We start from the raw sequence: 26,297 nt of genomic DNA, 5'->3' as shown, positions 1-26,297 counted from the left end.
TGGTCTTTGAAGTTTGGTTTTGAATGTTTTGTTACTTTGTTTTCTAATCGCTGTGAATGTTTGAAATTTTGTTACTCTGAAAGTTTGGTTCTGGATCTATTATTCTGATGGTTTGAAGTTTGCTCTGAATGTTTGAAGTTTGTTACTCTGATGGTTCTTTTAATTTTTCTCTGGTTACTGATGGCTCTGTTTAGTTTCTGAATGTTCGATTCTTCTTCTTACTTCTAATTTCTAAATTTTTTGTTCAAATAATGTTGCTAATGTTCTTCTTCTTCCTTGCTAATGCTCTGTTTAATTTAGTGTCATCACTGTTGAGTCTGTTTCAGTGTTTTGAATGTCTGATATTCTGATTTGTGATTTCTGAATCTGAAATCAATTAAATCATTAATTTTGTGTTGTTGAAATTGTTGATTAAAATGGATTTGTTATGCTGCTGTTGTCGTTTTTTAATTTTTAAGTATGATGTTTCTGAATTTTTGTTGAAATAGTTATTGATTTTAGGGTTTAGAGTGATTATTTGTTGCTGGTATTTAACTTTTGTTGCTGCTTCTTTTTTCTTTCTGGCTCTGTTAAGTTGCTACATTTAAACTTGTGCATTGGCCTGTTCATCTTCACTTGCAATAACAAAAAGCTTCTCATTTGATTATCCATTAACTACTTCATTTTCTGGTACCATTCCTTTTGTTATGGCTTTAGCTGAAGAAATTGGAGGGGCTGGATGAGGAGACATTGACGCCTCAAAAGACACCACCACCATCAATATATCCTTGTTACTTGAAGTTTTTTTTAGCACAATAGTTGAAATCACAATCATAGGGTTTAGAACATCTTGAGGTTTTGATGATTGATAAATTTTTATGTTGACATTTAATATTTGATATTTCTTTATACTATTTAACTTGAGTTTGTATATTAATAAGATTATATGAATTTGATTGATGACATTTAATGTAGTTTTTTAAATTTGAAAACTATTTTAATATTTATATTATACTATAATTATATTTTAGAATGTTTATTTATAATTTATTTATTATTTTATTATAAAACGGTTTTTTCGGTTGAACCACTGGTTAGACCGGTTAGACCAATGAACCAGTGAACCAGTAGCTAGAGCGATTTAATGACCGGTCCGGTTTTCTGAACCTTGATATTTTTTTATCTCCAAACAAAGTTTCAATGTGCAGAAAAAAAATATGAAGACTCTAAAATAGAGGTGGAAGATTTGAAAAAAAAGGTAGATCATATAGCAAGAATACTTGAGCAACTATTGGATAAAAGGTTGCCTATAGTTCAAAGTGATAACAATTCTACTTCACTTGATTAATGACTCAAGACTTTGATGAGTTTATGAGTGTGATTCATATAGCACTATACAAAAAAGAACATTAATATGATATTATGATATTGAGTATTGGTTTTGGTACTTGGTGTTAATTGTTGTTGATATACTTGTTAAATACTAAATAAGGAATGCTATTTGTACTAGTTTTAAATCATGATCAATGATCAAAATTGCAAAGTTTTTGTTTGATTTTATAAGATGATTATGTATGATAAAGTGAAAGCATATTCATGTCATAGTGGTAGAATTTTTGTTTTGTCTATTGTTGTAGTCATTTTTATTTAAAAAATCAATAATAGGTAAAATCTTAACTTTTATAATAATAAATGTCAAAAAAAATATGAATGAGTTTTTTTATGGTAAAAAATTGTCAAAAAATGTCTATGATATAGTATATTTCACGGTTAATAATTGTAAAAAAAATTTGTTGAGAATTTTTTATGGTCAATAAATGTCAAAATAAATAGTATTTTTGATGGTTAATAAGTATTATAAAAAATATATTCTCAAATTTTTCTAACATTATTTTTTACAGACAATATTTATCAAAATAAGATTAAACTTTTTTCAAAATTACTTATATGTTAAAAAAAATTATTTTTGATAAAACTTTTACTAACATATTTTCATAATTAAAATAGTGTCCAAATTAATTTTTTGCCAAATTTTAATTCTTTTTTGACACATATAGCCCTAAAAAATAATCTATGTTATTGTAGTGGCATTTTGTTTGTGTTTTTATTTTTATTTTTTATTTTTATAATTTTATAAAAAAAACATGAGACATAATTTATATCCATAGTTATTGGAGACATAAAAATATATAAATTACTTAAAAATATATTATTTTTTATTATTTTATGTGGAAAAAAATTTACTTGATAAAGAGTAATCATAAATGAGACTCACGTTAATAGAATTAAGAAATATTAACATTTAAGATTATGAAAAAAAAAAGAAATATTTATCTAAAAATTAACTTACTTTTTAAAATTTTAAGAAGAAAAATAATTCATGTGTATATTTTTTAGATTAATTAATATTACATGTATATCAAAATCAATCACTAAAGTCAGCCACCAGTATAAAATACATGTTAAAATATAAATATATATTGAAAATAAATTAAACTATACATGTATTTATATACAAATACATTAATGACTGATTTTAATGACTAATTTTAGTATACAAATAACATTTTTGTTTGATTATATATACTCAAACTGTCGTCTGGTTGGAAAATAAGTTTTCTGAAAGGTGAGTTTTGTCACTTAACTGTTACCCTTCTTTAACTTTTCAACAAGACAATTTGGGAAATTTTAACCTATCATATACGTTAGCTGAAAATCACCCCAAAAAATTCACAAGCATCTTCATCATGGTCAAGATGTTACCCTTTATCAGAAAAATGTACTATCAACCATAACGTGCATAATGCGGAAATTATGTCAATGACACTCATATATATACGTTCATGTAATGAAGGTTAAGACACACTTTTCTATCAAAAACATCAATTTACATGTCCATTTGTTTCGGTCTGTAATGTAGCCTCTAATGCAGCAGGTACCTACGCATCCCTCTACTGATGGATAGCACCTTAATATTTATGTTATCATTACTGATGATGATGTTGAATCTTCAGCTTGGTGTCAAATATGTGTCACAGAATTTAATTTGATCGAACTTCAACCATTTATGTTTGTGTCAATCACGAAATTTAATTAAATAAAAAAATTACATCTAAATCTAAATATTTAGATACAGGACGTATCTAAAAATATTATTATAGAGCCAATAATATATAATATTAAAATAAAATTTATATAAATAAATTATATAATATAAGATGTATTACAAAAATATATTTATAGAGAATATATTTTAAAATACAAAAATATGTGTGTTCTTTTTATTAATGAAATGGTACACGTCAATTCTTCATATCATAAAATTTATCGATAATAAAATTTGTGTCAAATTTTTCAACAATCTTTTTCTTAATGTAAATCAAAAGATAATTTTCTTCCATTTTATTTTCGAGTCTATTATTCGTAATATTCATAACTGAAAAATATCTTTCAATTGTAGCAGTTAAAACAGAAAGAAGAGTTAATACCAAGCCAATCAACCCATCAAATGATATGTTAAAGACTTTTCTATTTTCGTTAACCCTTGACATAACTCAGAAATTATATGTGCACAAGTTACTTAATTCAATATAATTAGGAACATCAAGTTTATAATATTAAACTTACATTTTAACGTAAAATTTCTTTTAGTCACTGAATTCATTTAAATAAAATCATTCTACTATTTAATCACTTATTTTTAAATATTAAAGATTAATAATATTTGAGTTGCACTTTTATTTATACCAGACTAAATACTAAATATATTTTTTAAATAAAAAATAAAATTATATAATATATAATAATTTTATATATTTAATAACTTATTATTATTTTAAAAAATCTGGGAAGCTAAGGCCTCCCTTGCTCCCCTTACGTCTATCCCTATTTAGATATATACGATAAAAATTTTTTTAAATATTACAGAAATATTGATATTTCGGTGTATGATTTTAGCCACTGATCTCAAACTATATAATGTATAATTTTAATCATAAATATATTTTATCTTGATATTAATAACTAAAATTATTAAAACACCAATATTCTTAAATTACTCAAAATGTTTGCTATACAATATATATTTTTGATTTATTTAATTTCTTGGGTACGCTTTTTATGTTTAGGTTTGGGAAAGGCTCTCCCCAATCTTGAGTCGTGAAGAAGTTCATTGACTGATGACCACTATATATGTACGAAGATATAACTAAACGTACACCATTATTAGCCAATAGCGAACATAAAGATTCGGGTAAACAACTATGTTGATAACTTGATATACACTACATATTTTAGGTTAGACAATGTTTGTTCACGATATTTTGTTATTTATAAAAGGGAAAGTGATTCTAAAAGGAAAAGTATGAGGAGCCAAAAGAATATTTATACAATGTATACAATGGAGGTTTAAGAAGTATTAGAGATATAATCATTAGTGTTACATTTTTTTATCAGCTGAAACTTTTGGGATGAGTGGTATTATGACATAGTATTAGAGTGCTAGATCCGAAAGGTTAAGAATTTGATTCTTGGTGAACCCCAAAATTAGTTTAAGCTTTTGGGAAGATGTTTATTATCGCTAGTACTCGGATGGTTATTCTAGATAGTATAGGAGATGTTCATTTTGTAACTCAATAATCCATTGTACACATTGTACAAATAGTCCATTATCTCCCTAGCGGGATCCTTTATAAAATTATAAACCATTTTTTCTTAAAATTGAAGTTTTATATATATATATATATATATATGACGATACATTATATATTTACATTTTTCATAAAATATAACAATATTGGTGGTTTTCCTTATAAAGTTATAAATACTAATATATTGATAGGTATTAATATACTTATTAATATATCTTTTTATAAATTAAATGTGAATAATAATAATAATAATAATAATAATAATAATAATAATAATAATAATAATAAGTTTGAGATACAATGATAATAAATATATTACACTAAAATTAAAAAGTACACGGTTCAATTCTTGGAGTTAACAACATTTTTGTATAGAAGAGTATTTTTGAGAAAGAAAATTTCTATACCAACTCTGATCTCTTTCTTTCTCTCTCTTATTCCTACTTTTTATATATATATATATATATATATTAATTATTTATTTTTAGGTTTAAATAGTTTATTAGTCTCTATAATTTTACTATTTTACAATTTAAAAAATTTATAATTAGATCTTTAATTATATATATTAGATAAAAAATTGTAATTAAAATTTTACTAGTTATTATAAAATATTCCATAATTTATTCTATATTAAATACAAAAATTATTATTATAAAAAATTATATTTCTTTAAAAAATAATTAAAAATATCTGATTAAAAACTTTTATCTAATATAAAAACTCAATCACAAAACTTTTAAATTATTAAAATTTAATTAAAAATTTAATAAAATTATAAAAAATTACCTAATAATTAATTCTTATTTTTGGTATTGCAATATATATACATAGACCAATCAAACACCATTTAAAATATCACCTAATTAATGAATTTGAGAAAATTACCTTAAATTTAAATTGTATTCATAGTAGAAAGTTGAGTAAATAAATAACTCAAAATTCATTACCATACTTTATTATGTGATTTTTGGATTAGCATGAATTGTTTAAACATGACATTGTTATCTTATTAGCCGATTAGAAAATACCATCGGTCTCCTAATTAATTCCTTCGTATCGATATTATTGGAGATATAATTATTTATGTTTTTTTTTATTAATTTAAGTTATTGAAAAAATTAATATCATGACATAATATTAGAATTTTATATCTAAAAAAGTTTAGAGTTCGATCTTTGGTAAACTCCAAACGAAAAAAATAACATAAGGCAATTTAGAAAAAAAAAAAACTTATGCAAAAAAAATTAAACAAATCTAAAATAGACTCTTGCTAAAAAAGACATATTAAGATAAAATCATTTATATTATCTTTTTTTATCAGCTTAAATTTTTAGGAGAACTAGTATCATAATCGTTAGTAGTGATTAGTGATCTTACTAAAATATTTGCTTTGGTAAAATTTTAGTTTTTCAAAAGTAATTTATTATTAAAGCTAGCTAGTGTTTTAAAAGTAATTTCTCAAAGGCTATAATTAGCTATGTCTAATCAAATAAAAAAGAAATAATTTTTAATAAATAAAAATTATAAAAATTATATTTGATAAAATACCTTTTAATATTTAAAATAATTTTAATAAACAAAAATGCAATAAAAAATAAGAATAAATATTAGATATTCATTAATATAAGATTATATATTAGATAAACTTGTTAAATTTGCAAATCACAAACTAATGTGAAAAAGTATCCGTGAACATCTTCACAGATGCTATCAAAATGAAGATGTTTTCAAAAGCACACATAATTTTTTAAAATTAAAAGTGCAAGTACATAATTTTTTTATCAAATACAAAATGAAAAATTAGTATTTTTTAAAGTATATATAAGCATATTTTTTAAATTTTTTATCAAATCGAACCTCGATTAAGAAATTAATTAATTAATTGAAGATAGAAAAAGAGAAAGAACTTGTTTGAGTGTCATTAAGTGTAAAAATATTAATGTGTTTGACAAATTTTAATAATAAACATAAAAATACTAAAAAATTCAAAAATATCTTTTAAAAAACTACAATTTTTATATTTTTAAAAAAATCTTTTTACTTGAATAAATATATGTTTCAACTAATAAATAAATAAAAAATTATTTTATATTATTATATACAAACATAATTATTAAATAAAAAAAAATTTCATATAAAATATTTAAATATTAAATTACTTTTATTTTTTTAATTTTTTAAAAAATATCACTTAAAAAACATTTTCTTAAAAACTCATCTAATAAATATGTCTAAAGTGTGAAAGAGGAAAAGAGATTAAAAGGAATGGTTGATTATTATTTTATACATATTGTGTGTTTGGGTATTGTTGTTGTGCCCACCACCTACTGCTTTTAATCCTTCTTAATCGAGATTATCTCGGGCAAACTGTGAGATTGTTTCTCAAACCTGTATTTGATTATGACTCTTAATTATTACTGTCAAAATTGTCGCTTTACTTTGAAGAAAGGAGAATAACCAATTAAAAAGGTACTTCATCATGCATTCTTGTACAACAAATGTACATAACTACACAATTTATTCCTCCACAATCCACATTATAATATAAATTAGTAATTAACGGAAATATTTAGTAAAAAAATTAGTTAAAAACTGTTTTATTTAATATTTATTAATTGTAGTTAGAATTGATAAATGTCAAATAAAATAAAATTAGACTGTTTTTTTCATCCTAACATTATCAATAATTAATGAAGCATAAGTTATCTTTTTAATGTTAGAACAAATTTTTTTTTCCCCCACGAAATTTTATCATTACGTTCGTACGGTTTATTTCTAATATATATATTTTCAATCTGTTAATTGTTAGGAAATTATTTGATTTCCTAACTTATTTGTGGGCAATACATATATTAATTATAATCACAAATTATGCTATTTTAAATTAAATGACTTATATAGTGATGATCTCATTTATTGTTTTAAATGCTAATTAAATAAGTCATTATTACTTTTGATTTGGAATTAAATGAGAATAAAACCAGATATTATCTTTTGTTCCTTAGATAATTATCTTTTTGGATTTTAGATATATTATCTTTTGGGCTTTAGATACTATTTTATTTGGGTTTAAAGGTTTAATGAGTGCCATGCTCAAATATAAATAGACCTTCAGGGTTTTGGTCCCCAATATATACCAAAGCCGCCTTTGTTACTTTTTTTCCATCAAAAGAGTTGCAGTTCAGCCTCCTAGAAATACAAAAGGCTTTGGTTGAAGAAGATCGAAAGAACCACAAGATCCAAACTCTTCCGATCGTATGATTCATATTTATGAATTCAGGTACGCTTCCGCATTCGAGTATAATATATATTTTTGATTATTCAATATGGATGATCTGGGTTATTAAAATTAATTTATTCCAACAAGTGGTATCAGAGCCATCCATAATTTAATCATTGAAAATATTTGATTTTATTTTATTCGATCAATATACATACATATGCGTTATTTACATTACATATAAAATTGCTTCAAGCTTCGTGAAATTGTTTCCATGTACATCGTGTGTCGTATGTATGTATATATATTAATTAGTATGTCTACTGATGCATTATGATTTTTCAACTTATGATTAAAGACGTACTAATATGTATGTATGTTGATGGACATTAATTGTTTGGTTATACAGTAAAGGTATATTTATATATGTACAAGTTTAATCACCCGTGCCATGCACGTGAAAAGATTGAAATTATAATTTTAAGTTGTTATATTAAATTTCATTTTAATTATAATAATTTAATTAATAAAAGAATAACTTGTATGCATTGTTTTTCTTTTCTTAATATAATGTTAATTATATTAACTATAAAATAGTTATTTAATCTACTTTTTTCAATAAATTAGGCATATATACTCAATATGACCATAAATACTTAAATCTACCAACAAAGTTTTATATGTTGGTTTACTGTGAAGTAAGAAAATATCAAAATCAGCTCAAAATGAAGAACAATTAACCTGTGCCATGCCATGCACGTGATAAGATTAAAGTTATTATTTAAACTTGTATTAACCCGTGCCATGCACGTGATAAGATTAAAATTATAATTTTAAATTATTTTGTTAAGATTAATTTAAATTATAATAATTTGATTAATAAAAATATAATATGTTATGATTTATTTATTTTTTCTTAATCTAGTGTTAAATATATTAATTCTAAAATAGTTATTAATTGGTTTTAGTAATCTACTTTCATCAATAAATCAAACATATATACTCAATGTGACCATAAATAACTTAATAATACTTAGACCCACCAACAAATTTTTATATGTTGTTTTACTGTCAAGTAAGAACAAATCAAAATTAACTCAAAATAAATAATAAATTATTAGAGAATTCTAATGCACAAAATTCTCTAATAAATAATAAATAATTTAAATCTACTAAAAAATAACTCAACACTTTTCTTTGATGCCTGCAAAACATATACTTAAAATAATATTATATCAATGTTAGCATACAGTTTTACAATTATCGACCGTATTTACTATACATGACTCCTTCTTAAAAGTTATTCTACACACGTGTGCAGTCGGAAGATAAATTACTGGACTTTATTTTTTTAAATTATTATAATTATGTATTATTCATTAAATGCTAATTGTAATATTGTAATAAAATTATAATAAAGATATTTTTCTAAAATAATTTAGAAGAGAGAATAGTGCTTTCATTTTGGAGGAAAAATGAATTCCTGAGGAATTGTACCTCACTTTTATTAGTTGATAATGTATTAAATATTGATTTTATATAATTATAATAAAAATATTTCTCTAAATTAGTATAATCATGCATTATTCGTTAAATGTTAATTGTAATATAATTATAATAAATATATTTTTCTAAAATAAATTTAGAAAAGAAAATAATGATTTTATTTTAGAGAAAAAATGAATTCATGAGAAATTAACACCTCACTTTTATTAGTTGGAAAAAAAATCCAATTTTAGTATATTTTGTCATTATTATACATTTTTCTCTAATCATATATCCACCGTTTTCTTTTCTTTGTTTCAACATTTTGAACCTAGGTTTAACTTCTCGTAGTTCTCACTTCTTAGTTATTCTATTAGATGTAGTTGATAACTATTAAAATTCTTCGATTAATATAGGAGAAAAATATATTATTATATGATAGAATTAATATGAGTATATTTTATTAATAAATAAACAAAGTTAATGTAAAATAAAATTATACATAAAAAAGCAAAAAAAATAAAATTAAAATAGCAAAAGTGATAAAAATATTATTTTTATAATTTTGTTTTGTCATTTTTATGTATAGAAGATTAGAAAATAGTAAATTTTTAACTAAATTAATTTATATTTGTTGTATTCAATTTAAATAAATAATAAATTATCTTATTTTAATTTATTTCTTAAATTTATATATCATAAAAATTAAATCAAATAATTAATATACCTAATTTTAAATTGTGTGATACTTAAATATCTATTCAAATCAATTAGTTGATATAATTAATTCATCATAATGAATTGTCTTTAATGAGTTAAACAAAATAAAGTAGAAGCATGCTATGTTGATTCTATCATTAAAGGTAAAAATTCGATTTTTATATAATAGAATAGATAGAATAGATAATATAATAGACGGCGAGAAAGAGAAAGATAAACATTTTAGATTCTAAGTTGTTTTATTTAGATGTTGCAATGTGGGTATCACATTATTTTACTTATTCTACCCTATGGACCCTTTTGTAACTTTATTTCAGTATCAATGGAATTCCACTACCTTTGTGTACTAAATTAAAATTCAAAATGAAACTGAAAAAAAAAATAAAGAGTATAAAATTATTGATTGAAAAACATTCTAAATAATAAAAAGCCAAATTAATTTTAATATTAAATTCATTAATACGGTTTTAATTTTATATAATAGTCAGATAATAAATTAGTAAAAGCAAATAGAAGAATGACTTTAATTAGTATTTGATAAAATATTCATTTAGAATAATTAAAAAATATAAAATTATGATATTATTAAAAATAATATATTTTTATGTTAAAAAATTATATTTAAATAAAATATTTATAAAATATAAAATTTAGAGTAACATAGTTTCATAAACATTAATCATTAATCAATTATGAACTAACATAAAATTATAATATAATTTATTTATGAAAAAATAATCAATAATTAATATTAATAAATATAAAAATTATCCAAATACTTTGATCAAAAGTATGAGTGGTTAATTATTATTTATTATTAATAATATTTGTTCGTAACAAAAACTGAAAATATAATTATTTAGATTTAGATTTTAGAAAAATAAATGTATAAGTAACAAATGATCTATTTTATCATGTATATTATAAATTAATTAATTAAACTAACTGATATAATGAATTATAATTAATTAATTGGTATAAATTATAATAAATTATATGATATTAAAAAAATAAAATGAATACAAAAAATAAAAAAGAAATAGAAGAATAGAAGACTACAATAAAATAAATTGAATGTGAGTTTTTTTTCTTTTTACAAATTTTATATCACATCCACTTCAATAATAATAAATAAAAATACATCAACTTAATATCTAAGAGAAAATGATGAGATAAAATCATAACACAATTCTAAAATAAAAGCTTAAATTAAACCATAATATCATTGCACAACACAAATTAAAAGTAATTTCACACTACAATATACCACACAAATAGGTAAATAACTTAAGCTTAATTACGGATTTTTTACGGATTTTTTTTATTTATGTATACATGATAACACCATGGTCTATAAATGCTTAATGGATAACATATCATATATTGCTCTGAATGATGAGCACATGAGTTGAAGAGTGTGTGCTGATTTGTGTCCATTATAGTTGCCTTGTGACGACGCCTCATAGGAAGAAAAAGAATTGTTGTAAAAGCTACCCAACGAAAGAGTAATTGGTAAATGAATAATATTTTCTTCTAGTATTTTTATAGTGGTAAAATAAAAACAGAAGGAATAAAATTTTGTATTTTTATATTAGAAATAGAATTTGATATTTATCCTAATAAAATTAAAATAACTAATTAGCTATATTTAAATAAATAAAATAAATTAAATAAAAATATTTTTAAGAATTAACCAAATCAATTAGTCGATACAAATAATTAGTATAATTAATTTTATTTGATTTATTGAATTCATAAAAATAAATTAAAAAATAATTGATTGAATTAATTAGTTGATATAATTAATTTATTATAATTAATTGGATTTAATGAATTAAAAAAATAAATAGAAAACATAGGAGACAATGATTTTTTTAACTAAATTAATATGTATTTATTGTATTTAATCAGTATAAGTAACAAATCATTTATGTTATTATGTACCTTATAAATTAATAAATTAAAATAATTGATATAATAAATTACAATTATTTGATTGATATAAATTATAATAAATCGTGTGATATTTAAATATCTAATCAAATCAATTAGTTGATATAATTAATTTGCTGTAATAAATTGTATTCAATGAGTTATAAAAAATAAATTAAGAAACACGCTAAAAAGTATCCCACGCCCATCATGAAGTACAGAAATTCAATTTTTATATAATAAAAATATACATTCTTATATATGTTATAAAAATATGATTTGATTCCATTAACTTGCCACTTATATTCAGCATGGAATTTTTATTTTTCTAAAATAAATTTAGAAGAGAGAATAGTACTTTTATTTTGGAGAGAAAATAAATTCATTAAAAATTGACACCTCGCTTTCATTAGTTGATAATTCATTAAATATTAATTTTATATAATTATAATAAATATATTTTCCTAAATTAGTATAATCATACATTATTCATTAAATGTTAATTGTAATATAAATATAATAAAGATATTTTTCTAAAATAAATTTAGAAGAGAGAATAGTGCTTTTATTTTAGAAGAAAAATGAATTTATGAAAAATTGACACATCACTTCAATTAATTAGGAAAAAATACAATTTTAGTATATTAAGTAGAAGTATATTATTATTATTATTATTATTATTATTATTATTATTATTATTATTATTATTAAAAATATTTTTGATTGATAATTGATAAGTAGTTTAATAATGTATTAAATATGAATTTTATATAATTATAATAAAGATATTTTCTTAAATTAGTATAATTATGCATTATTCATTAAATGCATTCATTTTGGAAGAAAAATGAATTCATGGGAAATTCATACCTCACTCTCATTAGTTGAGAAAAAACCTAATTTTAATATATTAAGTAGATTATATAAATAGAAATACTTGCTAAGTATATATAAAAGAGGAGATATATAATTATATATAATATAATTGCTATATATGTAACAGATATACATTGTTATAATTATAGAGACTTACTATAATTATATTAAATTTAATTATGAATGTAAATAAATAAAAGTGATAATAATTAATATTATTTTTTTCTTTTCTATATTTAATATTTACCGTAAATATAAAAAATATTGAGAAAAAAAGTAGATATTGACTTTATTTTATTTTATTTTACGTCATGGATTTCTTTACTAAAATTAATGGAAGAAAAAAAATCTTTGTTTATATATCAATCTCAATCACAATAAATAAGATGAATCGATTGGGCAACTAACAAATTTAACGGGTAAATGTTATTTTCCATTTATGGAAAAAAGGAGGTAATATGCATGCATATATTAATATAGAAAGAATATATACTCACAACTTTAAAATCTTCAAGAATATTCGATTGTATTATCTTTCAAACCAAAAAATTCATCCTTTATTTTCATTAAATATTTATATTAATTCAATTAGATGAGTGTTTTAATTAAAGAAAAAATTATTATTATTATTATTATTATTATTATTATTATTGAATAATAACGATAATTATCGTTATTAATATTAAATTGGTTATTAATATATATATATATATATATATATATATATATATATATATATATATTGAATTATCATTAATATTAAATTAGTTATATATATTTATTGTTACTTCTACAATGGTGCAATAATATTTCTTTTCATTTGTTAACTAATTAAACTTAGTTATTTATATTAAATATATTTAATGATTACTAAAAATTAACCATATAATTATCATTATTAATAACCAATTTATATTTTTCTAAAATATTAGTTTCTATTTTATTATTATTATTATTATTATTATTATTATTATTATTATTATTATTATTATTATTATTATTATTGTATAGGTCACCATTAAGATAATAACTTGTCACTAATAAAATTTTAGGATAATGAATAAAAAATAGAATTATATTAATATAATTAAAATAGTTAAAAATATTTCTGATTGATAATTAGGTTAATAATGCATTAATTATTGATTTTATATAATTATAGTAGAGATATTTTTCTAAATTAGTATAATTATGAATTATTCATTAAATACTAAGTATAATATTGTTATATAATTATAATTAAGATACTTTTCTGAAATAAATTTAAAAGAGATTAGTATAATTATAATAAAGAGATTATTTTAAATTAGTATAATTATGTATCATTGATTAAATATTAATTATAATACAATTACATCAATTAAAGATAATTTTTAAAAATAAATTTGAAAGAGAGAAATAGTGCAATCATTTTGGAGGGAAAATGGATTCACGAGAAAATGACACCTCACCATCATAAGTTGGGAAAAAATTCAGTTTTAATATGTTAAGTAGATAGATAGATTGGTATAAATTATAATAAATTATATAACATTTAAAAAGAAAATAAAATGAATAAGAAGAAAATAAAAATAAATAGAATAGATAGAAGACTACAATAAAATAAATTGAATGTGAGAGTTTTTTTTTTTTGGTACATTTCATATCACATCCGTTTCAATAATAATAATAAATAAAAATACGTCAACTTGATATCTAAGAAAAAATGATGAGATAAAATCATAATACAGTTCTAAAGTAAAAGTTTAAATTAGAACATAATAATATCGTTACACAACACATATTGAAAGTAATTTCACACTACAATATACTAAAAACAGGTAAATAACTTAAATTTAAATACGAAACATTTTTTATTTATGCATACATGATAACACCATGGTCTATAAATACTTCATAGATAACATATCTTATATAGCTCCGAATGATGAGCACGAAAGTTGTTGAGTGTGGTAGTTTGTTTCCACGATAGTTGCCTTCTTGCAACGACGCCTCATAGGAAGAAAAAGAATTGTTGTAAAAGCTATCAAATGAAAGATTTATTGGTAAACGAATGATATTTTCTTCTAGTATACATGGTCTTTTATAGTGGTAAAATAAAGATGGAAGGAATTAAATTTTATATTTTTATATTAGGAATAGAATTTGATATTTATTCTAATAAAGTTATTATTATTATCAATATAAATGGGTTAACAACTTGCCACTAATAAAATATATGTTCTCAAATTTATATTCATATACTACAGAAAAACACTATATAGACTTTAGTAAAATAAAAATAAATATGTAAATTACCTATTATTAAGATAATTTTTTAATAGTGCATTAAATTTTGATTTGATACAATTATAATGAAGATATATTTCTAAATTAGTATAATTATATATTATTTATTAAATATTAATTACAATATAATTATATTAAAGATATTTTTTATAAAATAATTTAGAAAAATTATTTGATATAGGTGAATCGGGTAACAAAGATTTTTTATTATTATTATTACTATTATTGATATTATTATTATCATTAAAATTATTAAAAGTATTTTTAATTAATAGTTAATAAGTAGTTTAATAGTGCATTAAATATTAATTTGATATAATTATAATGAAGATATGTTGCTAAATTAGTATAATTATATATTATTCATTTAGTATTAATTATAATATAATTACAATAAAATAATTTAGAATAGAAAAAAAATTTTATTCGTTTTGGAGGGAAAACGGAGGCATGAGAGATCGACACGTCACCTTTAGTAGCTGGGGGGAAAAACCCAGTTTTAGTATATTAAGTAGATATAATTATACGATATTAATTTGGCACTTAATTTATATATAATGATTAATTTTAATTTTAATGGATAAAAAAATTCTTTTGGTACATGAATATGTTTTAGTTATAATTATGTTTTTTTTTTTGAGGATCCAAAAGGATACTATTAAGATTTAATTTCTTTTGGAATTTAAATATATATTTTTTTTGTTACATAAAGAAATTGGTAACAATTTGGATTAGTATACCCATCTATTTTATAAAGATTTGGTTTTAGAATAAATTGATTGAACATTATGCTGCTAAAGTAGCCTCTTTTGTGAAAATTGATTTATTCAAAATATTAGAAATATGATGATATGTAATTCATGCGAATATTGGTCAACCCAAAGGAAAGTCTATATTTGGCCGAATTACATACACATATTGATAGTAAATACATGTTTGGGTATAACTAATTAAGAATAAAGTAATACTTATTATTTATGCGAACAATAATCGGCCCAAAAGAAGTTTATTGTTTGGCCAAATAATAAGCATTGCACACTTCTGTTTATTTTCTCTTAATTATGCGGTCAATAGTCGGTCCAAAGGAAGGTTATTGTTTGGCCAATTAATAGAAAATATATGCGGTAATAAATAGGTTGCGAAGTTTAAGTTTTCATGTGCGCATTAAGTCGGTCCAAAGAAAGGCTTAATGTGTGACAGGAATTTTGACAATATTTGATTATTGCAATGAGAGTATCACTTACAGTTAATTTTTCTATCCAAAGATTGAAAATTAATGTTGTGTTGGATATCTCAATATGGATTTTTTACCCATTAATTAACTAATATTTACTGCATGTTCTTTTTGTTCTAATCCAGAAACTATGGCTTTAGCTACCAATGTTTCTACGCAAATTAGCAGTATTCCTATGCTGAATGGTTCAAACTTTAAAGTTTGGAAGGATACCGTGGAGATTGTTCTCAGTTGTATGGATCTAGATATAGCTTTTCGAGAGGAGAAATCCACTTCCACTCCGGAAAATTTCAATGAGGTTAAAATAGAGAAGTGGGAGAGATCCAATCGAATGAGCGTTATGATCATGAAACGCTCAATTTCTGAGGCGTTTCGGGGCTCAATTACCGAGGATAAAGATGCCAAACAGTTCCTAAAGGATGTTGAAAAATTCTTTACTAAGAATGAAAAAGCGGAGGCAAGTAGTCTTTTGAGCAAACTTGTCTCCATGAGGTATAAAGGTAGAGGAAACATAAGGAAGTACATTATGGAAATGTCTCATCTTGCTTCAAAATTGTTTGCACTAAAGTTAGACTTGGTCCTTAAATGAGCTTATATCCCACTGTGTGCAAGAAAAAGAGAGGCTGCAGCAAGATAAGACTGAAAGTGCTCACATGGCTTCATCTTCTCAGTATAAAAGAAAGCGTGATACTGCTGCGGATGTGCCTTCTCAGCAGAAAAAGGCTAAGAAACAGGATCAAGTTTCAACTTGTTTCTTCTGTAAGAAGGTGGGACACATGAAGAAGGATTGTACCAAATATGCCACCTGGCATGTAAAGAAGGGTATAATTCTTACTTTCGTTTGTTCTGAGGCTAGTTTAAGTTATGCACCTGTTGATACTTGGTGGGTAGATTCTGCTGCTACTACTCATGTAAGTGTTACTATGCAGGGTTACCTGTGGAGCCGACCGCCAAATGATGCTGAAAGATACATCTATGTGGCAGACGGCAATATAGTTGCAGTCGAAGCTATAGGAACCTTTAGATTATGTTCCACGAGTGGATTTTACTTGAATTTATTAGAGACATTTTATGTACCGTCATTTAGACGGAATTTGATTTCTGTTTCTCGTTTAGACAAATCAGGTTATTTTTGTTCGTTCGGAGACAATAAAGTCAGTCTCTACTATAATTCGAATAATATTTGCTCTGGTCATTTGGTGGATAATCTATATAGGCTTGACTTAAATTCCTATAATAATGAAATACTGCAAACGAGTACAAAACGAAAACTAAATGAGAATTCGGCATCATTATGGCACAAACGCCTAGGTCACATCTCTAAACAGAGAATTCAGAGGCTCGTGTCGGATGAAATTCTTGGACCCCTAAATTTGGCAGACTTTGAAGTCTGCATTGAGTACATAAAGGGAAAAAAGGACAAACGAAAGGAAATTAGGTGCCGAGAGAGCTAAAGATGTCTTAGAACTGATACATACCGATATATGTGGCCCATTCCCTACTGGTTCTTGGAATGAACAACGGTACTTTATTACATTCATAGATGATTACTCTCGTTACGGGTATCTATATTTAATTCATGAAAAGTCCCAAGCCTTGGATGTTTTCAAGTCTTTCAAAGCTGAAGTTGAACTTCAAAAGAAAATTAAAGCTGTCAAATCTGATCGTGGTGGTGAATACTACGGAAGATATGACGGTTCAGGTGAGCAACGTCCCGGGCCTTTTGCTCTTTTCCTAGAGGAGTGTGGTATTGTTCCGCAATACACCATGCCAGGCAAACCTAGCATGAATGGTGTTGCAGAGCGAAGGAACCGAACTCTTAAAGACATGGTGAGAAGTATGATTAGTCATTCTTCCTTGCCTGAATCACTCTAGGGAGAAGCCTTAAAGACCGCAGTGTACATCCTTAATAGGGTGCCAAGCAAAGTAGTTAACAAAACCCCATATAAAATTTGGACTGGGAAAAGGCCCAGTATAAAGCATTTGCATATTTGGGGATGTCCAGCTGAGGCGCGACCTTATAGGCCGCATGAAAGAAAATTGGACTCAACGACAATTAGTTGCTACTTTGTTGGTTACGCTGAGCGTTCACGGGGTACAAGTTTTACAATTCTGCATCAAGGTCTATTTTTGAGACGGAAAATGTGAGATTTCTTGAGGATGTTGAGTTTGGGGGGAAAGGAAATATTAGGAATGTTGCTTTTGATGAGGATTCTATAACTGACAATGATCAGGTCTTTGTGCATATTATTGTTCAAGATACAGTTATAGTACAAGAGCACAATGAGAATCCTATTGTAGATCCAGTTACAGTATAAGAGAACAATGAGAATATTATTGTTACTCAAGATACTGCTACACCATAGGAAAATAATGAGAACTCTCCTCAATCCCAACCCATACAGCAAGCTCAACAACCTCAAGAAATGTCATTAAGGAGATCCAATAGAGAAAGGAGAAAATCCATCTATGGTCTAAAACAAGCTTCCTGCCAATGGTATCACAAGTTTAATCAAGTCATTACCTCATATGGTTTTGAGGTAAATATCATAAATGAGTGTGTATACCGCAAGTTCAGTGAGAGTAAATACTTTTTTGTCTTATATGTTGATGACATTCTACTTGCCAGCAACGATATAGGCTTGTTGCATGAAACTAAGAAATTTCTATCGAACAAATTCGAAATGAAAGATCTTGGTGATGCCTCTTTTGTATTAGGAATCGAGATACTAAGAGATTACTCTCAAGGTATTCTTGGATTGTCACAAAAAAACTATATCGAAAAGATTTTAAGTAGATATGTCATAGAAAGTTATAGACCAATGGACACACCCGTAGTTAAAGGAGACAAGTTTAGTCTCAAGCAATGCCCCAAAATGATCTTAAGAAGACAATAATGCATGATAAACCTTATGCATCAGCACTAGGGAATTTAATGTATGCTCAAGTCTACATACATCCCGATATATCATTTATAGTGGGAGTGTTGGGTAGATACTTGAGCAATCCGGATATAGATCATTGGATAGCTGTTAAACGCGTAATGCGTTGTTTAAAGAGAACAAAGGATTACATGCTTATTTATCGGAGATCAGAAAATTTGGAGATCATTAGGTACTCTGATTCCGATTTCATGGCATATGGTTGCGAAACTTTGTCACTAAGCTTCATATAGTAGATGACATTGAAAGGCCATTAAAGATATTTTGTGACAATAAGTCAGCAGTACTATACTCCAATAACAATAAGAGCTTGACAAAATTGAAGTATACAGACATCAAGTTCTTAGTTGTCAAGGAGAAAGTTTAAGAAAAACAGATTTCCATAGAACATATAGGAACAGAATATATGCTAGCAGACCCATTAACCAAGGGATTGATCCCTAAAGTCTTTCATGAGCACACTGCTCGAATGGGTGTCAATAGTTGTGATGTCTTGGTTTAGTGGGAGTTTATACTATATGTCATATGACAGATATTGAGTTATTTTCTGCAGAATTAAGTTGATAGTTTATTTCATGTTATGTAAAATGTTCATTTTACAATATTTATATTGTGTTTGATCTCAATAAAGTTGGACCAGCTGGAAATAGACATGCATGAGATCACTTGGCATGTAATTTTCATATTACTCATCCAAATTTGATCTATGTCGTTGAGTATATTAGGATGGTGATTGGCGTGGTTTAGTCACGGCATTTAATGTGATAAAAGTTGCGGTAGTTCCATATCTAATGTATGAGACGGACCAGATTGTTAAAGTAATAAGAGAAATAGCATTCAGATGCGCGCATAAAGTTTATAAAGATGTGATTATGTCAAGAAATAATATATGTATAGTGGGAGATTGTTAGGAAATTATTTGATTTCCTAACTTATTTGTGGGCAATACATATATTAATTATAATCACAAATTATGCTATTTTAAATTAAATGACTTATATATAGTGATGATCTCATTTATTGTTTTAAATGCTAATTGAATAAGTAATTATTACTTTTGATTTGGAATTAAATGAGAATAAAACCGGATATTATCTTTTGTTCCTTAGATAATTATCTTTTTGGATTTTAGATATATTATCTTTTTGGATTTTAGATATATTATCTTTTGGGCTTTAGATACTATTTTATTTGGGCTTAAGGGTTTAATGGGTGCCATGCTCAAATATAAATAGACCTTCAGGGTTTCGGTTCCCAATATATACCAAAGCCACCTTTGTTACTTTTTCCCCATCAAAAGAGTTGCAGTTCAGCCTTCTAGAAATACAGAAGGCTTTGGTTGAGGAAGATCGAAAGAACCACAAGATCCAAACTCTTCTGATCGTATGATTCATATTTATGAATTCAGGTACGCTTCCGCATTCGAGTATGATATATATTTTTGATGATTCAATATGGATGATTTGAGTTATTAAAATTAATTTATTCCAACAATACCAAATATTGCTAAAATTATGTCATTAAATAAAGTTATTTGCTATTGTAAGAATTATTAATTTCTATAATTTTGTTAATACAAGTTGACGGTGAACTTTGGTTAATAATAATAATACATCAAATTACGCTATATATAGTTCTTAGGCAACATCTGTTACAAAAAATAAAAATAAGAAATTGAAATTTAAGTAAATTACATAAACAATTTTATATGGGATAATATTATATTTTTACACTTATTTTATACAAATTAAAAGAGAGTACTTTGAAAAATAACTTCCATGGTTATTTCTATAATGAATTAGTAATAACATATACATTTAATTTGTCGATAGTATTTCTGGCCCGTACTCTTTTTTATTGTTATAAATGTGTAGAATATTATTATTATAATATTTACATTTAAATAAAGTCTTTATTTAATTTTTAAAATTTGAAATATCTTTTTTTTTTCTAAAAAATTTCAAATGAACAAAATGTTATCACAATATTAAATCCAAAAGAAATACTTAACATTCTTATTAACGGAGTGATGACAACGTAATTAATTAGTTAAATAAGTATTATCAACTTATCTATTGTTAGTTCACCTATTATCACTATTTGGCTATTGTCAACTTACTTATGCATTAAGTAAATTATAATATCTTCCAACATAAATATTATTAGCATTTTCTCTTATTTCTAAAATTAAAAACATTAAAATTCGCACATATTAAAATTAAAATTGCTTACTTAATAATATTTTTATTAGACACGCACTTACAATATGAAATATTTTATTCATATTTAAGAGTCTAATAGTATATATTTAGTTTATTTGAAACTTTTAAAGATAAAAACAAGATATGTTAAATGTCAAAAACAAACTGAAAATCAATTTAAATTAATCGAATAGTCAATTATCTTATTTTTTAAGAGAGACAACGGAGAGAGAAGTAAAGAGAGAAAAGAGAGAATAGAAAAAAATGTTATTGTAATATCGTTGGTATTTGACGCTACCAATCTTTAAAATTGATGAATACGCTTTTATAACTACTATTGATTTTATACTTGAGCACAAAGACGAGGGAGGGAGAATGAGAGGAAAGAAAACGGCTGTGAATAGTGTTATTGAAAAAATGAGAAGAAAGAATAGAGATTTAAGTTTTAAAGCACTAGCCTACTCTATCATATTCTATCCTACTCGAGTCCACAAGTTTAGCAGTGCGAGGTGGCACTTTTTTTTTAATTTTGGCGGGTTCAAAATCTCAGTGTAACCCACTTTTTTTTAGCAATTTTGGCGGGCTGACCTAACATATTCATCTTGCTTTGTCATTCCTACAGTAGATCGTTTAAATAGAACTCAGATTCATAGTGAATTAATCTTTAACCTGCTAAATTAGAGATATCATAAAAAATTGAAAAAACAAAACTGAGACTTAACCCAAACATTAAGAATTAAAATATTATTTTATTCTTTTATAATTATAGAATTTAACTCACATATGTCTTAAAGCTAAATATTAAGTTTAGCATTTTTTTTAACAAAATTAAAGTTTTTAATATAATCGTTGTACATTTATCAAAGTAAAATATTTAAAAATTTTATTGTAATAACCTTCATCACATGTTTTTTAAGAACAATAAAAGCAGGTAAAAACATATATTAACTAAATCTATGATTATATATCATAGTAAATTCGATATATGAAATATCTAAGATGAAATTAAAGAAAAAAATAATATTAATACTATTTTGCATCTCTGAATATTAAAAAAAAAAACAAATTATTATTATTATTTTCTAAAATTCTAAGGATTTCATTCTATTTATACCAAATGGGTAATAATTATTGATGTTTTTTTAAGAAGAAAATAAAGTTCTACATTTAAGGTTCTTTGTTTGAAGTTTTTTTTTTCAAATCCTGTTAGTTAGTTTTAGTTCAATAGATTAGTTTAATTAGTGGAGTTAATTTAATTTTCTGTTTTAGTGGAATTAGGTGATTAGGATAGTTTAATTTAGATTTATCAGTTTTGAATTATTGCTAAAAATGTTTGGAACTATTCTGAGTTTGCTGATTAAATTAATGGAGAAATTGCTGCTGAATTTATTTAGTTAATTGTTTGATTGTGCTCATTTATTGTGTTAATTGTTGTTTTGTTGTTTTCTACTTTGAATTAATTAGATTGCTGTCTAATGAATTTATGGTCAACACTGCGACCTAAACCCTAAACTCCAAGTATACTGGCAGCTTAGCGACCTTCATTAAGATGAAGACAAGGCTAGTATGTAAAGTGACTTTAATTTTGTTAACAACTTAGTTATATTCTTCTGCATATTAATACTAGGCATCCTAATCATATTATTTCAAGAACCGCGTATACGGGATCAGGTCGTTCTTCACCAGTAGCCTCCGCACATCCATGTTGAGGCCATCGTCAAGTTCTATCACCAGTCGAACCGTCGAGCCCAAGGAAGGCGTGGTTTTGAGTCTGCAGGTGCAGGAGCTCCAACGCCTTCAGTAGCAGGTTTGATAAACCTCAATTTTGTGGTTTATATTGTGTAGAATTTGGGGGATTTTGTCAATATTTTTCACACTTATTCACTTAAATTGCATAGTTTTGTGTTCTCTTCTTAATATTGCTTCACGACGGAAAATATGCTTCTTTTGCCTTAAAATTGTCATATTTTGATCCTTTTTTTTATTACCATTCGATGCCGTGATATGTTTGTTGAGTGATTTCAGAGTTTATAGGGCAAGAATGGTCTAGAAGAGAGAAATAAAGCATACACAAGTGGAAGGAACATGAAGAATTGGATTTTGGGAAATCAGCTACAACGCGCACGTGCACCTCACGCGCACGCATGGGTGCAGGAAGCTGGGTATGGCGTGCGAAGAGTGGCGCATCTGCGTGGATTGACGAAATCTCCATCGACGCGCACGCGTGCTTGGCGCGTACGCGTGGATCGCGAAATTCAGGCGACGCGCACGCGTGCATGACGCGTACGCGTGACGAGCAGCACGTGACCTCATTAAAGAAATCGTGCCTGGCAATTTTCGAGGCTCAACAGGCCCAAATTCAAGCTGATTCTGCAAGGAAAAGATCCAGGAACTCAAGGGGGAAAGGGGGGATCATCCATTACACACTTAGACACAATTTTTGCTAGTTTTTTTTCTTGTTCTTCTAGAGAGAGAAACCATTATTCCTCTCTAGATCTAGTTTGATTTTGATCTCCCATTGCTGAATTTTTGAATTGGATTTTGTTAATTACTAGTTATGATTACTTAATTTGAATTCCCTAGTGTAATTTTGCTTAGATCTTGTGTTGAGTTATGTTATCGTGTTATTTTCCAATTTTCCATTCATGTTATGAATATTGTAGATCTTGAATTCTATGAGTACATTGATGTTTTCTATGATTATTAGTGTTAATTGAATGGTTCTTTATGGATAATTATTAGTGGGTCCTTATAATTTCTAATTTAATTGCAATTTGAGTATGTCTTTTGTTAATGCCTACTATGCGTTTGATGAAATGTTTTCTTTGATTATGGAGTAGTTTTCTTTACTCTTGGCCTAGGTTTAGAAAATTGGGTAAACTTGAGTCATTGGGTCTAATTGGTTTGGTGATTTGAGAACCCTTAGTGGTCAAGTTGATAACCATTGAAACTAACCTACTACTAAGTCAATTAGTAGCTAGGTTAGGGCTTATGGATTGATGTTGATCAAGTCATTTGATATACTTCAAGTATATAAGTAGACTTAATAGGCTTGGTTCCTCACAATTGCTAAGATTTGGTTGTTAGACAAGGATAGTGATCCCAATTCCTATGCCTAGCCAAGAGTTGCTTTTATTATTCATATTTGAAACCCAAAAATCTCAATTGCTTAATCCTAGTTATAGTTACTTGTTTAGTTTTAGAGTAGAATCAATTTGAATGTTCTCTTATTAGTTTGAAATTGCTCATGCCTTGCTTTAGTTACTTGATTTAGTTTCTTGCACTTTAAGATTTCTTGCTTGTTAGGTCTATTAGTTTAATTTCTTAATCATGACTTCCAACTCCGGAATTATAACCAATGTTGATGCACATGTTTGCCCATTTCTTATGAGACGAACCGAGGTTTGAATACTTCGATTACTTTTATTGGGGTTGAACTTTGTGACAAACAAAATCTTTTAAAATTTGATTGAGAATTGTTAGTTGGTTTGGAACTATGCTTACAACGAAGTTCTATTCCTATTGAGAAAAATTCTACACCGACAATAATTGTCACATCAAATTTTTGGCACCGTTGCCGGGGAATGGTTGCAACGTTTGCCTTGACATTGGTTATGTGAATATGTGAATAATGTAGATAGTTTACTCGGTCTAAATTGAACTCTAGCTTAGCCGAGCTTAACCTTGAGATTGAAAGAACTTTGTTACACACTCGGCAAGCTAGATGGCGGTTGGACTATACGGCTAGTACTCGGCCTCCCTTGAGGAACATACCGAATTACTAGACGGTGCCGAGGGTGACTTGGAGTCCGCTACTTCCTATTCTTCTATTAGTACCACTAATACATTGTATCCCATAGGTGAACCATACATGACGGAGCCACGCCGAATCACCTTGCATGAATGGTGCACGAATTTGTTACATGTCAATGTCAATATTACTATTTTTCACAAATTCGCACAACTAACCAGCAAGTGCACTAGGTCGTCCAAGTAATACCTTACGTGAGTAAGGGTCGAATCCCACGGAGATTGTTGGCTTGAAGCAATCTATGGTTATCTTGTAACTCTTAGTCAGGAAAACAATTCACTTATCAAATTGAATTACGAAAAATAAGAGAGTATGAAATAAATACTTATTATGCAGTAATGGAGAATATGTTGGGGTTTTAGAGATGCTTTGTCTTCTGAATTTCAGATTTTCTCTTGTATTCCTCTTCCCTCATGCATGCAAAAGTGCAAAGTTCCTTCTATGGCAAGCTCTATGTAAGGTGTCACCGTTGTCAATGGCTACTTCTCATCTCCTCAGTGAAAATGGTCCAAATGCTCTGTCAAAGCACGGCTAATCATCTAGAGGTTCTCGATCATACTGGAATAGGATTTACTATCCTTTTGCGTCTGTCACTACGCCCAGCACTCGCGAGTTTGAAGCCCGTCACAGTCATCCAATCCTAGAATCTTACTCGGAATACCACAGACAAGGTTTAGACTTTCCGGATTCTCCTGAATGACGCCATCAATTCTAGCTTATACCACGAAGATTTTGATTATGGAATCTAAGAGATACTCATTCAATCTAATATAGAACGGAGGTGGTTGTCATGAACACGTTCATGGGTTGAGGAAGGTGATGAGTGTCACGGATCATCATCTTTTCCATAATTAAGCGCGAATGAATATCTTAGATAGGAACACGCATGTTTGAATGGAAAATAGAAGTACTTGCATTAATTCATCGAGACGCTGCAGAGCTCCTCACCCCCAACA

This window comes from Arachis hypogaea, chromosome 19 (genome assembly GCF_003086295.3).
Source record: "Arachis hypogaea cultivar Tifrunner chromosome 19, arahy.Tifrunner.gnm2.J5K5, whole genome shotgun sequence".
Lineage (NCBI taxonomy): Eukaryota > Viridiplantae > Streptophyta > Magnoliopsida > Fabales > Fabaceae > Arachis > Arachis hypogaea.
The sequence above is the reverse complement of the archived record's forward strand: the minus strand, read 5'-3'. Positions refer to the sequence as shown.